Source organism: Schistocerca nitens, chromosome 2 (genome assembly GCF_023898315.1).
Source record: "Schistocerca nitens isolate TAMUIC-IGC-003100 chromosome 2, iqSchNite1.1, whole genome shotgun sequence".
NCBI lineage: Eukaryota > Metazoa > Arthropoda > Insecta > Orthoptera > Acrididae > Schistocerca > Schistocerca nitens.
Window position 1 is genome coordinate 725378872 of NC_064615.1, and position 11884 is coordinate 725390755.

Sequence of the window (11884 nt, forward strand, 5' to 3'; positions counted from 1 at the left end):
GTACTTGCAATGTGTCCTGATGCAGTTTGGAATTCCTGTATGATGTTTTTGGATAGATGTCTGCCTATTACACATTATGACTCTCTTCAACTGTCGATGGTCTCTGTCAGTCAACAGACGAGGTCGGCATGTACGCTTTTGTGATGTACGTGTCCCTTCACGTTTCCATTTCACTACCACATCGGAAACAGTGGACCTAGCGATGTTTAGGAGTGTGAAAATCTCGTTTACCGACGTATGACACAAGTGACATCCAGTCACCTGACCACGTTCGAAGTCCGTGAGTCCAGCGGAGCGCCCCATTCTGCTCTCTCATGATGTCTAGTGACTACTGAGGTCGCTGATATGGAGTACCTGGCAGTAGGTGGCAGAATAATGAACATAATATGAAAAACGTAAGCTTTTGGGGGTGTCTGGATACTTTTGATCACATATTGTAAGTCATCTGACTCAGAGCAGAAACCCGAGTTCCTGTCATTGTGCACTGTGTGAAGTGGAGCTGGCAGTTATAGTTTTTCTCATTTATAGCTGAAATCAAGCATTGATCCTGACAATTCAACGAATTGTAATATTACTGTTACGCATGTAACACTGCAGTTAGCGTAGTTTCTCCAAAATTCTTGATAATAAAGAAATGGTTATCGTTTTTACGTGTGGTCAAGTCGAAATGTACTGACAGTCCTTTTTAACAAGCAACAGAATCACTGCTCTTTAGTGAGTACTTTTTTTTTTGCGCTGACAATTCCTGCAGCTCACGTCTTCCACAGGAGTGGAAGACAAAATAACAATATCGCAGAGCAGCATTAGTTTTCTAACGATTCCACAAGAATATGTGTGGAATGTTTTTGTATGCTGTTGTAAGAAAGGAAATTCGTTTATGTGCATAAATTCAGGTTTTTGCGCAAAATAAGCGCATTCATTTTCTGACTTTAGCTTTGTCCAGTAGATACCGAAACGATATCAAGATAGAAAGTGTAATATATTGCAAAATGTTATTATATTTGTGTAGCGAGCTAGATATTAACAAAGTGTCATCTTAAAATCTTAGTCACTCATCAAGTTTAACATGCAAGGACCAATATCCATCCTAACTTTCAACTCGTGCAATGATTTTGAACTAGTTCTCTTTAACAATTGAGATTTTCAGCTGTTTTTGAAGTGTGTAGGGTCAAAAGAAGACTTCTCTGCACATATATGAAGGTCATTAATTATGTTGCTAATACAAAGCACAAAATTCGATCTGTAACAAAATTACACTGTAGATGGAGAAACCTCAGGGATATGGAATGAGTGAAGATCTACAGTAACAAGAAGCAAATTGTAGACAAACTGTATTAATGTACCTATCTCTATAATTTCATTTGATTTCATTTATTATCATCCTTTTCATCATTTACATGATATAGGAATTGTCATAATACTGTCCAGAATATGCACAGCAGAATATTACAAATTTCTATCAAACACACAAAATTAACATTATGTTGAAAATTAAAACACTGAATTAAAACACATAAAATTAACATTATATAATATGTAGAAAATCAAAACATTGAATTAATGTGTTGTTCTTTTACATGTTCTTTTAACATGTACTGTATGTGATGGATTTATATATATTTAGTACATTTTGGAAAACACATATTACACATAATTTTAGAGTTAAAGGAGTATAATGAGACATAGAACTGACAATGAGAACAATATGATATTGACAATACAACTATCAGTTAGTAATTTAAGAATTCAAAATATTCCTCTATGATATAAAAACATTTATTTATCATAAACCTTTTTAATTCTGACTAAAATTTTCCTTCATCTTCTGTTCCCCTGATGAGTGGCAGAGCATTATAAAGCTTTATTACATAGTGACTCACGTGTTTTTTTGTTTTTCTTGTTCTTTCTACATGCAGATTCTTACAGATATGTGTATTGTAGTAATGAAGATCTGAATTTACACATAAACTACTCAAGTGTGTTCCTGTATGCAGTATGCTTTTTAATATGTACAAAGATGGTACTGTAAGTATGTTTAGCTGCATGAACAAGGGCTTGCAGTGTGTTTGTGGGGAGCTGCGTGAAATAATTCTAATGGCCCTTTTCTGTAATTTAAAAACCTCTCTCAGGCGACATTTAGTTGCACCACAGAATGTTATTCCATAGGATATAATATAATCGAAATGAGCCATATACACTAATCTTGTACACTCTTCACTGCCAACTCTAGAAATTATTCTCAATGCAAAACATGCTGAATTGAGTTTTTTTTGGATATGTATGTGACATGGTCTTTCCAGCTCAAGTGCTGATAAATGTACATGCCCAAAAATTTTGTAGACTTTCTCTATTTCATGGTCACTCAATGATAAATGGTGATCATCCTTCTCATTTACTTTACCATACTGTATGTAATTTGTTTAATTTATATTCAGTGTTAACTTATTAGTGTAAAACCACTGTTGCACACTCTTCAGAACCTTTTCGGCTGTCGTGAATAAGGATTTACTGTCATCACTTATAATTATGCTTGTATCATCTGCAAATAACATAATTTTTTATGATCTGTTGGGCCTTTCAATGTCATTTATATAGATTAGGAACAATAGGGGGCCAAGAACACTACCCTGAGGGACACCTACTGCCACTTTTTTAGCATCAGAAATCCAATTTATTTTTTGCTTATTCTGAGATGAGGTGAGTTCCACAACCTGAGTTCTATCTTGGAGATAGGATTCAAACCATTTCCTCCTAATTCCTCTGATGCGTATTGCCTTCAGTTTGTCAAGGAGAATTTGACGATTTACTGTATCGAAGGCTTTGGAAAGATCTAGGTGATTCCTACCACACATTTGTTATTGTCAAAATTTTTAATAATTTCTTCCGTATAGGCCTAGTTACATTCATACCTACAGCAACTAATTACTTGCAGGTAAAAATGTTCAATTGTGTGTGAAATCTTATGGGACTTAACTGCTAAGGTCATCAGTCCCTATGCTTACACACTACTTAACCTAAATTATCCTAGGGACAAACACACACACCCATGCCCGAGGGAGGACTCGACCCTCTGCCAAGACCAGCCGCATAGTCCATGACTGCAGCGCCTTAGACCGCTCGGCTAATCCTGTGCGGCTACAGGTAAAAAGTTATAGGTAAAAAGCTGCTGCATCCACTGTTACACTAAATACTTTGTTTGCCTCCCACAGGTAGCTTAATACTTACTTGATTACACTCGAATTTTTCAAACAAAATTGTTATTTATATCTGCAAACACTGTTTCTTGCTTACATTGCATTACTATTTAACATACAGCTTTACAACATAAATTTGTACCTGCCAAGTAAATAACAGAGCTTTTAAATTGTTGAATCTAGATCTTCAGTGGTAAAAAGAGTGGCTAATTCAAGTATTGTTTCCTTTTGAATTAGTAGAAATTCCTAGATTATTGCTTCATGTCAGACTGGAGCTTGTTAAATACCATACCTTCACAGCAGAATCCATTATTTCTCTGAGAACACTGGCAAGAATGCAAAGTGCACATGAACATGATTGTGATTGCCTTGTATTGTCTTAAGTTTATCACAGTTGAGCTGAAACTTGTTTTTGTTGTCAGAAAGAAAAACCATTAAGGAGTACAGGTACTGTGGGGGGTAAGCATTCCAAGAGCCTTAAAAAGCATTCTGCACAATGCAATAATCTTGCTGCTCACTTCTCGAGAATAGACACTGATTACTACACATGTCCAAACAAAGGATTCGTTTACAACAGAGTGAAAATATGCCAACACCAATGCCCAACACCCTCTCAAAAGAATCATCATTTACATGGACAGCAAAGTACACCTGAAACACTTTACACAGACATTAATCAACCATCAAACCACTGTATTTGTCTTAATAATATTTTATATTTCTTATATACGAATTGCTCTCTCAGAAGAATAAGCCAGACAGCCTTCTCTTAACAGGATCATACTCAGTTTCATAACTTCTTTAGGACCTGCAATAGGCTATATTATCTGAATTAAGGCTGCAGCTTTTTCTTGTGAAGTGTCTGGAGGGAGTACTTTTCTGATGACAAAATTTTCATCTTCTGACCTGGCGCCAAAAAGTTGAACAGAATTCTAAAATCAGCAGTTAACACAAAAAATGAACTACTGATGGTAGTAATAGAAGCACTTAATTTATCACAGAAAAACAGAATTTCTGCAAGGCTTATATCCTTATACTGTGGAAATTTATTACTGTATCACTTAATGCAGATCTTTCAGAAAGAATTTTATTCAACCCAATTTTTGCTATAGTGGAAACTCTGTATAAGAGGGCAGAAGATAAAATTGTTCAGTCATCTTAAAAATTAAGATAATAACGTAGTTTTAAGGCATATAAATTGGGAAACTGATATTCTGAATTACACACTGAAACAAATATAAGGCATTAGTTCATCACATATCAGCAACAGAATTTAAGAAAAATGTATAGCAGGTCTACAGAATGGGACTCAAACTCATTAATTTATTTCACACAAACAAACAAAAAAACTACAGCTCAGCTGTAGGTGACTTGACTTCTGCAGCTGTAGGTGCCACAGCATATGTATGTAATTCCATTTTCAAAACAATCAAAAAATTACCGATTATTAAACAAAATTATGAAAAATAAAGTTGCTACTCACCATATAGCGGAAATGCTGAGTCGTCTATTGTTGATGAAGACATTAATGGCGAAAAGTTTTATCTGTGACAGGCTTTTTGTTGTGCCCATCTGCGACTCAGCATCTCTGCTATATGGTGAGCAGTAATTTTCCTTTTCATAGTATTGCTGCACTCCATCTGGATTTTCCATTATTTGATTATTAAACTAAACTGTTTTTGTGTGGACGCCTCTAATCAGAGCATGGTGTTGCGGATCAACGGAAGCGTCCGATTCCACCCGTCTGCTTTGACCCAAGAATGATGTGGTGTGTGACGTCATTACGGCGCGAAGTAGCCTATATGAGTTGGCTGTGTTTGTAGATGTCGTCTTGTGTTTGATGGCGCCCTGTGTGTGTGTGTGTGTGTGTGTGTGTGTGATGGCCGAGCTACTTTGCAGCGCAGAAATTTGTTGGTGGTAAGTAATAGTTTTTTTGGGTATATTTTTCTCGAGTTGTAATGTTTTGTGTATTTATTGTGTATTGAAAGAGTTTAATTTACGTAGGGATGTTTGAGTTTTTAATTTCTGAGGTGTTGTGGTTTTGGTTTTGTTTTTCATAGTTGAAGGTGTTGGTTTTTTCGTGTCATATAGTCATGGGCGTACCGAGCGAGGGGAAGGGGGGGGGGCAGCTGCCCCCCTAGAAGATATTCGCAGTTTTTCACTAGTTTACTGTTTTATTTAATAAGAAATACTACATGTTTTCTCGGATTGTACAAGTGCATTCTTGTATTTAAAATGTTTATTAAAAGCAGTTTTTCACTGGTTTACTGTTTTATTCAATAAGAAGTGCTGTATGTTGTCTCGAGTCCTTGTTTCCTTAGACTAGTATGACCTGTCCCCTCCCCCTCCCCCCCCCCCTCCCCTAGTTCAGATCCTGGGTACGCCCTTGTTTGTTGGTCAGGTGATTACATGTACGAGGCGTGTTTTTTAAGTAAGTACCGTTTTGAAATTAAAAAAAGACGTGCTAAGATATCTCAATAATTTTATTTTTACACGAAAGTCTGTACCTTAATCTACTTTTCTACATAATTTCCGTCAATATTGAGGCACTTATCATAAAGTTGTACCAGTTTTTGAATACCCTCCTCATAGTCTGCCGCCTGACTTGCTAACCACTGCATCACCACTGTTTTCACTTCGTCATCGTCTTGAAGACGCTGACCGCCCAGGTGTTTCTTCAAGTGCAGGAACAGATGGTAGTCACTGGGCGCCAGATTGGGGCTGTACGGAGGATGAGAGTTTCCTATCAAAAGGTGTGATGAGATCTTTGGTCTGATTCGTCACATGCGGACGGGCATTGTCTTGCAGCAAAACGATGCCCCTGCTCAACTTCCATGGAATGTTGCTTTGATTCTGGTGTGACGTAGGCCACCCATGTTTCATTTCCCGTAACAATTTGGCTTAGGAAATCATCACCGTCGTTGTGGTACCGCTCAAGGAAAGTCAATGCACTGTTTAAAAGTTTGGTTTTGTGCACATGTGTCAACATTTTCGGTACCCAACGTGCGCACAATTTTCGGTAATTCAAGTGCTCGGTCACAATGCCATACAAAACACTACGAGAAACAGGAAAATCATCCCGCAAGGAGGAAATCGTAAAGGGTCTGTTTTCTCTCACCTTATTGCCCACTTCCTACACCAAACTTTCATTAACGACCGAAGGACGCCCACTCCGTTGTTCATCATGGACATTTGTGCCGCCATCTTTAAATGCTCTTACCCACTTTCTTACCATTCCATCACTCATAATGTTTTCTCCGTAAACTGCACAGATCTCACGATGAATATCGATCGCTATTAGGCCTTTAGCACTAAAAAATCTTATAACAGCCCGTACTTCACAGTCAGCGGGACTCACGACTATCGGAGGCATCTTAAACACTCAGTACACAACATAAACAAGGAAGAATCAGACTGTAATGGCGTCAGTGCGTACATTAAGGTACAGGCTTTCATGTAAAAATAAAATCATTGAGATATCTAAGCACGTCTTTTTTTTTTTTAAATTTCAAAACGGTACTTACTTAAAAAACACGCCTCGTAATATCACTATTAGAGTGAGAAACATACTTTTCTACTAGTGACATTGAAGAGGTTAAGGTCGGCTCCTCCAAGATTGATTTCTCCCTCTTCGACGAGCGGTGTAGCCTCGCAGTCTAGGGCGCTTTGCCACGGTTCGCGCGGATCCCCCCGTCGGAGGTTCGAGTCCTCCCTCAGGCATGGGTGTGTGTGTTGTCCTAGTTTAAGTTAGATTAAGTTAGTTTAAGTTAGATTAAGCAGTGTGTAAGCCTAGGGACCGATGATCGGCTTAGCAGTTTCGTCCCATAGGAACTTACCACCACCTTCACCCTCTTCCTTCTGACTCTGCTTCCGTCTGCTTCTATTAGCATCATATTTGTACTCTGCTATAAGAGACTCTTTTTCTTCCTCAAGAACCGAAACCAAGAAAGTTGAAATGTTGGACTCTGGAGTATGAAGCGAGATCGATGTTCTGTCTCATCCCACCCTTACATTGGCTTGGGGTCGGACTCTGGGCAAACCAGTCCTTTTCATAAATGTTATTGTCCACAAACCATTGCCTCACTGATGTTGCTTAGTTATGGGGTGGGTTATCATGCTGGTACAAATAATCATCAAGTGTTCCTCTAGTGTATGTAGTAAACAATGCTGTAAAATGTATTTATGTCCTTCCGCACTTAGTGATTATTTGAAGAGCATTATGGGGACCCACACTAACCACTAAAAACTTCCCTATACCGCGACACAACCTCTTCTGTACTTCACTGTTGACACTGTATGTGATGGTAAATAAAGTTCTCCAGGCATTCACCAAACACAAATTCTTCCACAGGATTGCCACAGGGTATAGTGTGATGCATCACTCAAAAACACGCTTTGCCAGTTATCCATCGTTCAGTGGCGCCCTCTCTACACTACCCTAATCGTTGGTTATCACTGACTAAAGAAACGTGTGGTTTATGAGGAGCTGCTCGACCATTTTGAGACTTTTTTTGAAGTGTCTATGAACAGTCATTGCGCTGCTGGTAGCACTTTGGAACTCTCGAGCTCAGAGCCATTTGAACCATTTGAAATCAGAGCTCGTACGGAGAGATATAAGTGTTCATTCTTTCTGCGCATTATACGGGATTGGAATAATAGAGAATTGTGAAGGTGGTTCGATGAACCCTCTGCCAGGTACTTAAATGTGATTTGCAGAGTATCCATGTAGATGTAGATGTAGGTGTCCCTCGTCGGCTTATCGTTTATTTTTATTAACAACAAGCATGTTTTTCGATTGAGTTCTTCTCCTTTTTCATACAAATTGAGGTTAATTCTCCATCCACTTTATCTGAGTTTGCAATAAGTGCAGTGCTACCAGTGAACAATTCCCAGCGAATAGGAAATGGCCAAAGGCTTCCCCGCTTCGTATATTCGGCAGTCCCTCACTTCCCTCCGCAAACTTTGCAACAGTGATCCTATAGCCCGTCCAAATGTGCCAGAGAGGCATCTGTGTACCTACCATGTTGTGTTTCAGACGCAAAAATATGTAACTCCTTATGTGCTCAGATCAACGTAAAATCCAATGTACTGCTTTTAAGAGTTAGAATTACTCTTTTTCCCCGCCGAAGGGGGGCTTGATTGAAAGATGACGTTACTTACGGGACTTGATGTGAAAAACAACACTTAAGGCGGCGTTCCGAGTCAAAACACAGGTAGGAGAGAGCGCTTAAAGGCTCTTTGGGTAGACGAATGTTTTTGTTTAGTGCATTCAACAGAGCGGCGGTCATTAGTATCTCCGGTTATAGCCTTCTAATGGGTTTACGTTGTGCTGCGTTTATATACTGTGCCAGTTTGACTGTCCTCACGGAGAACAGAAACCGAACAAAATAATTGATCACGCACATGTTATCAGATAGTCACGGCGCCGAAGTAATACAGCTTGTGAATAGTGGAAGCGTGGAGCAGCAGAAAAGCCACGACCAAGGGGGCGATGAAGAGGAGAGGGAATGGGGACAACCAATAGTCAACATTGGTATTATCTCGAATTTTTTTTCACCCCTGGAAATAGGATGCGAAGAAATTAGGTTTATTTGTACTTAAGGAAGTGACGACTTCTACATGTAGGAAGAATTGGAAAGATTTGCAAGCCATCCTTCAATCACTGAAATATATCCTATATGGAGGCACCTGACATTTTCTTGGCTTCATGCCCCTAATTAATTCAGCCCTGAAAGTAGGTAACTGGGTAGCTGTGAGGCAAAAGCCTCTGGACTGATTTGGCTTTTATTTATCCAAGAGACTGCTTTGAAATTAAGATGTGATTTCAAGTACACATTTGGTTTTATCCACATTTACTTATAAAATATCGTTTCTCGAATTAAAAATAACCTCCAGAGTAGTTGTTGCAAATTATATGCATTAATTTATTAATTCATTGTGTTCTGTAGATTTCATCGTGAAAGCGAACCTTCATAAATGTCAAACATACGTTAATAATTGTTTCTTTTTCTATAATTTTGAATATTACTTCGATGTTGCTTTGCCAGTGAAGAATATAACAGATCAGGTAAGTCTAATGCATGGATACCACATGGCATAAGTAAATAACCAGATATACTTAGAATGCTTAATACAACAGCAAAACAAAATGCGTCTCTGAATTCACGTGTAAGAAGCTATTGTTGGTATATAGGAAAGTAAGATTTTTGTTATTGTGGTCTTCAGTCCTGAGACTGGTTTGATGCAGCTCTCCATGCTACTCTATCCTGTTCAAGCTTCTGCATCTCCCAGTACCTACTGCAACCCACATCCTTCAGAAACTGTTTAGTGTATTCATCTCTTGGTCTCCCTTTACGATTTTTACCCTCCACGCTGTCCTCCAATACTAAATTGGTGATCCCTTGATGCCTCAGAATATGCCCTACCAACTGATCCCTTCTTCCAGTCAAGTTGTGCCACAAACTCCTCTTCTTCCCAATTCTATTCAATACCTCCTCATTAGTTATGTGATCTACCCATCTAATCTTCAGCATTCTTCTGTAGCACCACATTTCGAAAGCTTCTATTCTCTTCTTGTCTAAACTATTTATCGTCCACGTTTCACTTCCATACAAGTCTACACTTCATACAAATACTTTCAGAAACGACTTCCTGACACTTAAATCTATACTCAATGTTAACAAATTTCTCTTCTTCTGAAACTCTTTCCTTGCCATTGCCAGTCTACATCAAGCAAGGAAATAACGAAATGAAAGCAGTCTGGCAATTTATTAATAATCATGCAAGTAGAAATAACTAAGGCACAATAGATTTATCATAAACAATAAAGGAAAAATCGTTGAAGATCCCACACAGATTATTAATACATTTAATGATGATTGTACAAATATAGTACAAAATTTAATTACAAGCCACTCTAATCCAAACGATTTTGTGAAAGTTCCCAAAAAATGAAAATACCATCGAGTGGCTATAACACAACTAAGTACTGCTGTCAGTAAACTTAAATCCTGTGGTACTCGTGGTATCCCAGATAAGATCATTAAATAATATTCAAGCAGAATAGACTCTCACCAACTAATGCAATCAATATATCATTTAGTACAGGAATCTTCCCAACACATTAAAACAATCAATAATAAAACAATTTCAAAAAGAATGGTACATAAGATATACGAACTATATAACTGTCGTACTATTCCTTGCTTTTCCAAAATAATTGAAACAGTCATGAAAGAAACGTTATCACCTGATTAATCGGGATGAGTTGTTTAGGAAATTACACTGTCCAGTCTTATTAACGTGATCACCTTTGAAAAGTCTGAATAACCACCTTTTGCATCACAGACCACTGCGAGATGTGCTGGAAGAGAGTCAACCAAGTTCTGGAGGGCACCGAAGGAATTTGGAGGTATGCCGATTCCAGTGTCATAGCAAGCTGTACTAGGTCTCTCGGTTGAGGATCCATAACTCTTTCAGGGGCAGTGGTTATCATTGTCAACCACATATTTTTTGACTCTTTGAGGGCAGGAATTTTTTAAAAAATGAAAACACGTGATTTGTCAAAATTATAAAACTTCTTACCAAACAAAACAATTTATTTTAATACAGTTTTATAATATTTTGCTTACTTTTCTAATTACAGTCAATTAAATTATGGTTACCTCTGTTAACCACCGCCCATAATATTCATTAGTTACTTATTTGTTGAGAAATTCTGAGAGGTAAAATTTTGAACAGTTGTCTTAGGAAATTATTTACACAGACAACTCAAAAGTTCATCATTATTGAGAATGTAATGTTTGAAAGCAAGTTTTGCCTTTTCGTAGACAAAGAGGTACATTACATGAAGAACACATCCACACTGTTCTAACAGGAACAGCACGTGTGCTGCATACTGCAAATCTTCTTGAGGTGGCCTGTTTTGGCTGATGTGCACTACCTTCCAATCTGATTTGTTTGTCCACGTGTGGTTTATGTTTACTGAGAGTTACACTCTTCCCTTTCTGACTTAGGCCACTGCAATGGACAATTTCCTTGGAAAGCAGTCCTTCGTACAATTTCCTTCGAAAGTCTTTATTCGTGAATTGTTCCATTTCAATTTATTAAAAAACTAGAAACCCGCCTCGATTGCGAAAAAAGCAACTAGTGTTAACCAAGGTTTCGGCGTAGATAACTACACCTTCTTCAGAACAATAAAACCCACAAGTGCCTAAGAAGACCTTTGTCAATGATAAAAAGAACACCATAGCTATACATTTATAAACAAAAAAAGGAAAACACAAACAGTACATATGTACAAAGTCAAAACAACTAATTAACTTAATGGTGTACGCTCCACCTCACACCGGCCTATGTTCGATGGGCCATGACCCGCCATAAACTGCAGTTTCAGGACGAAAGTTGCTTTTTAGGACAAAGGAAACGTAGTTGTGGAGGACCTCGAGGCTCTGTGTTGGGCTCTATGTTATTCAAGTTTTTACATACCATTTGTGAGAAGCAGAGACATTATTGTGTATTGATAACATTTTTATTAAAGAACACGATGACGCTGATTTACAGCAGAAGTTCTCTTGACAAAATAAGAAGCAGGAAGATGATATAGAGACTACTGTATCGTTGTGAATGAGAAGAATAGGTATGGATGAGCTATAGATACATATGAACGAACAAAAGAAGCAATATAAGCC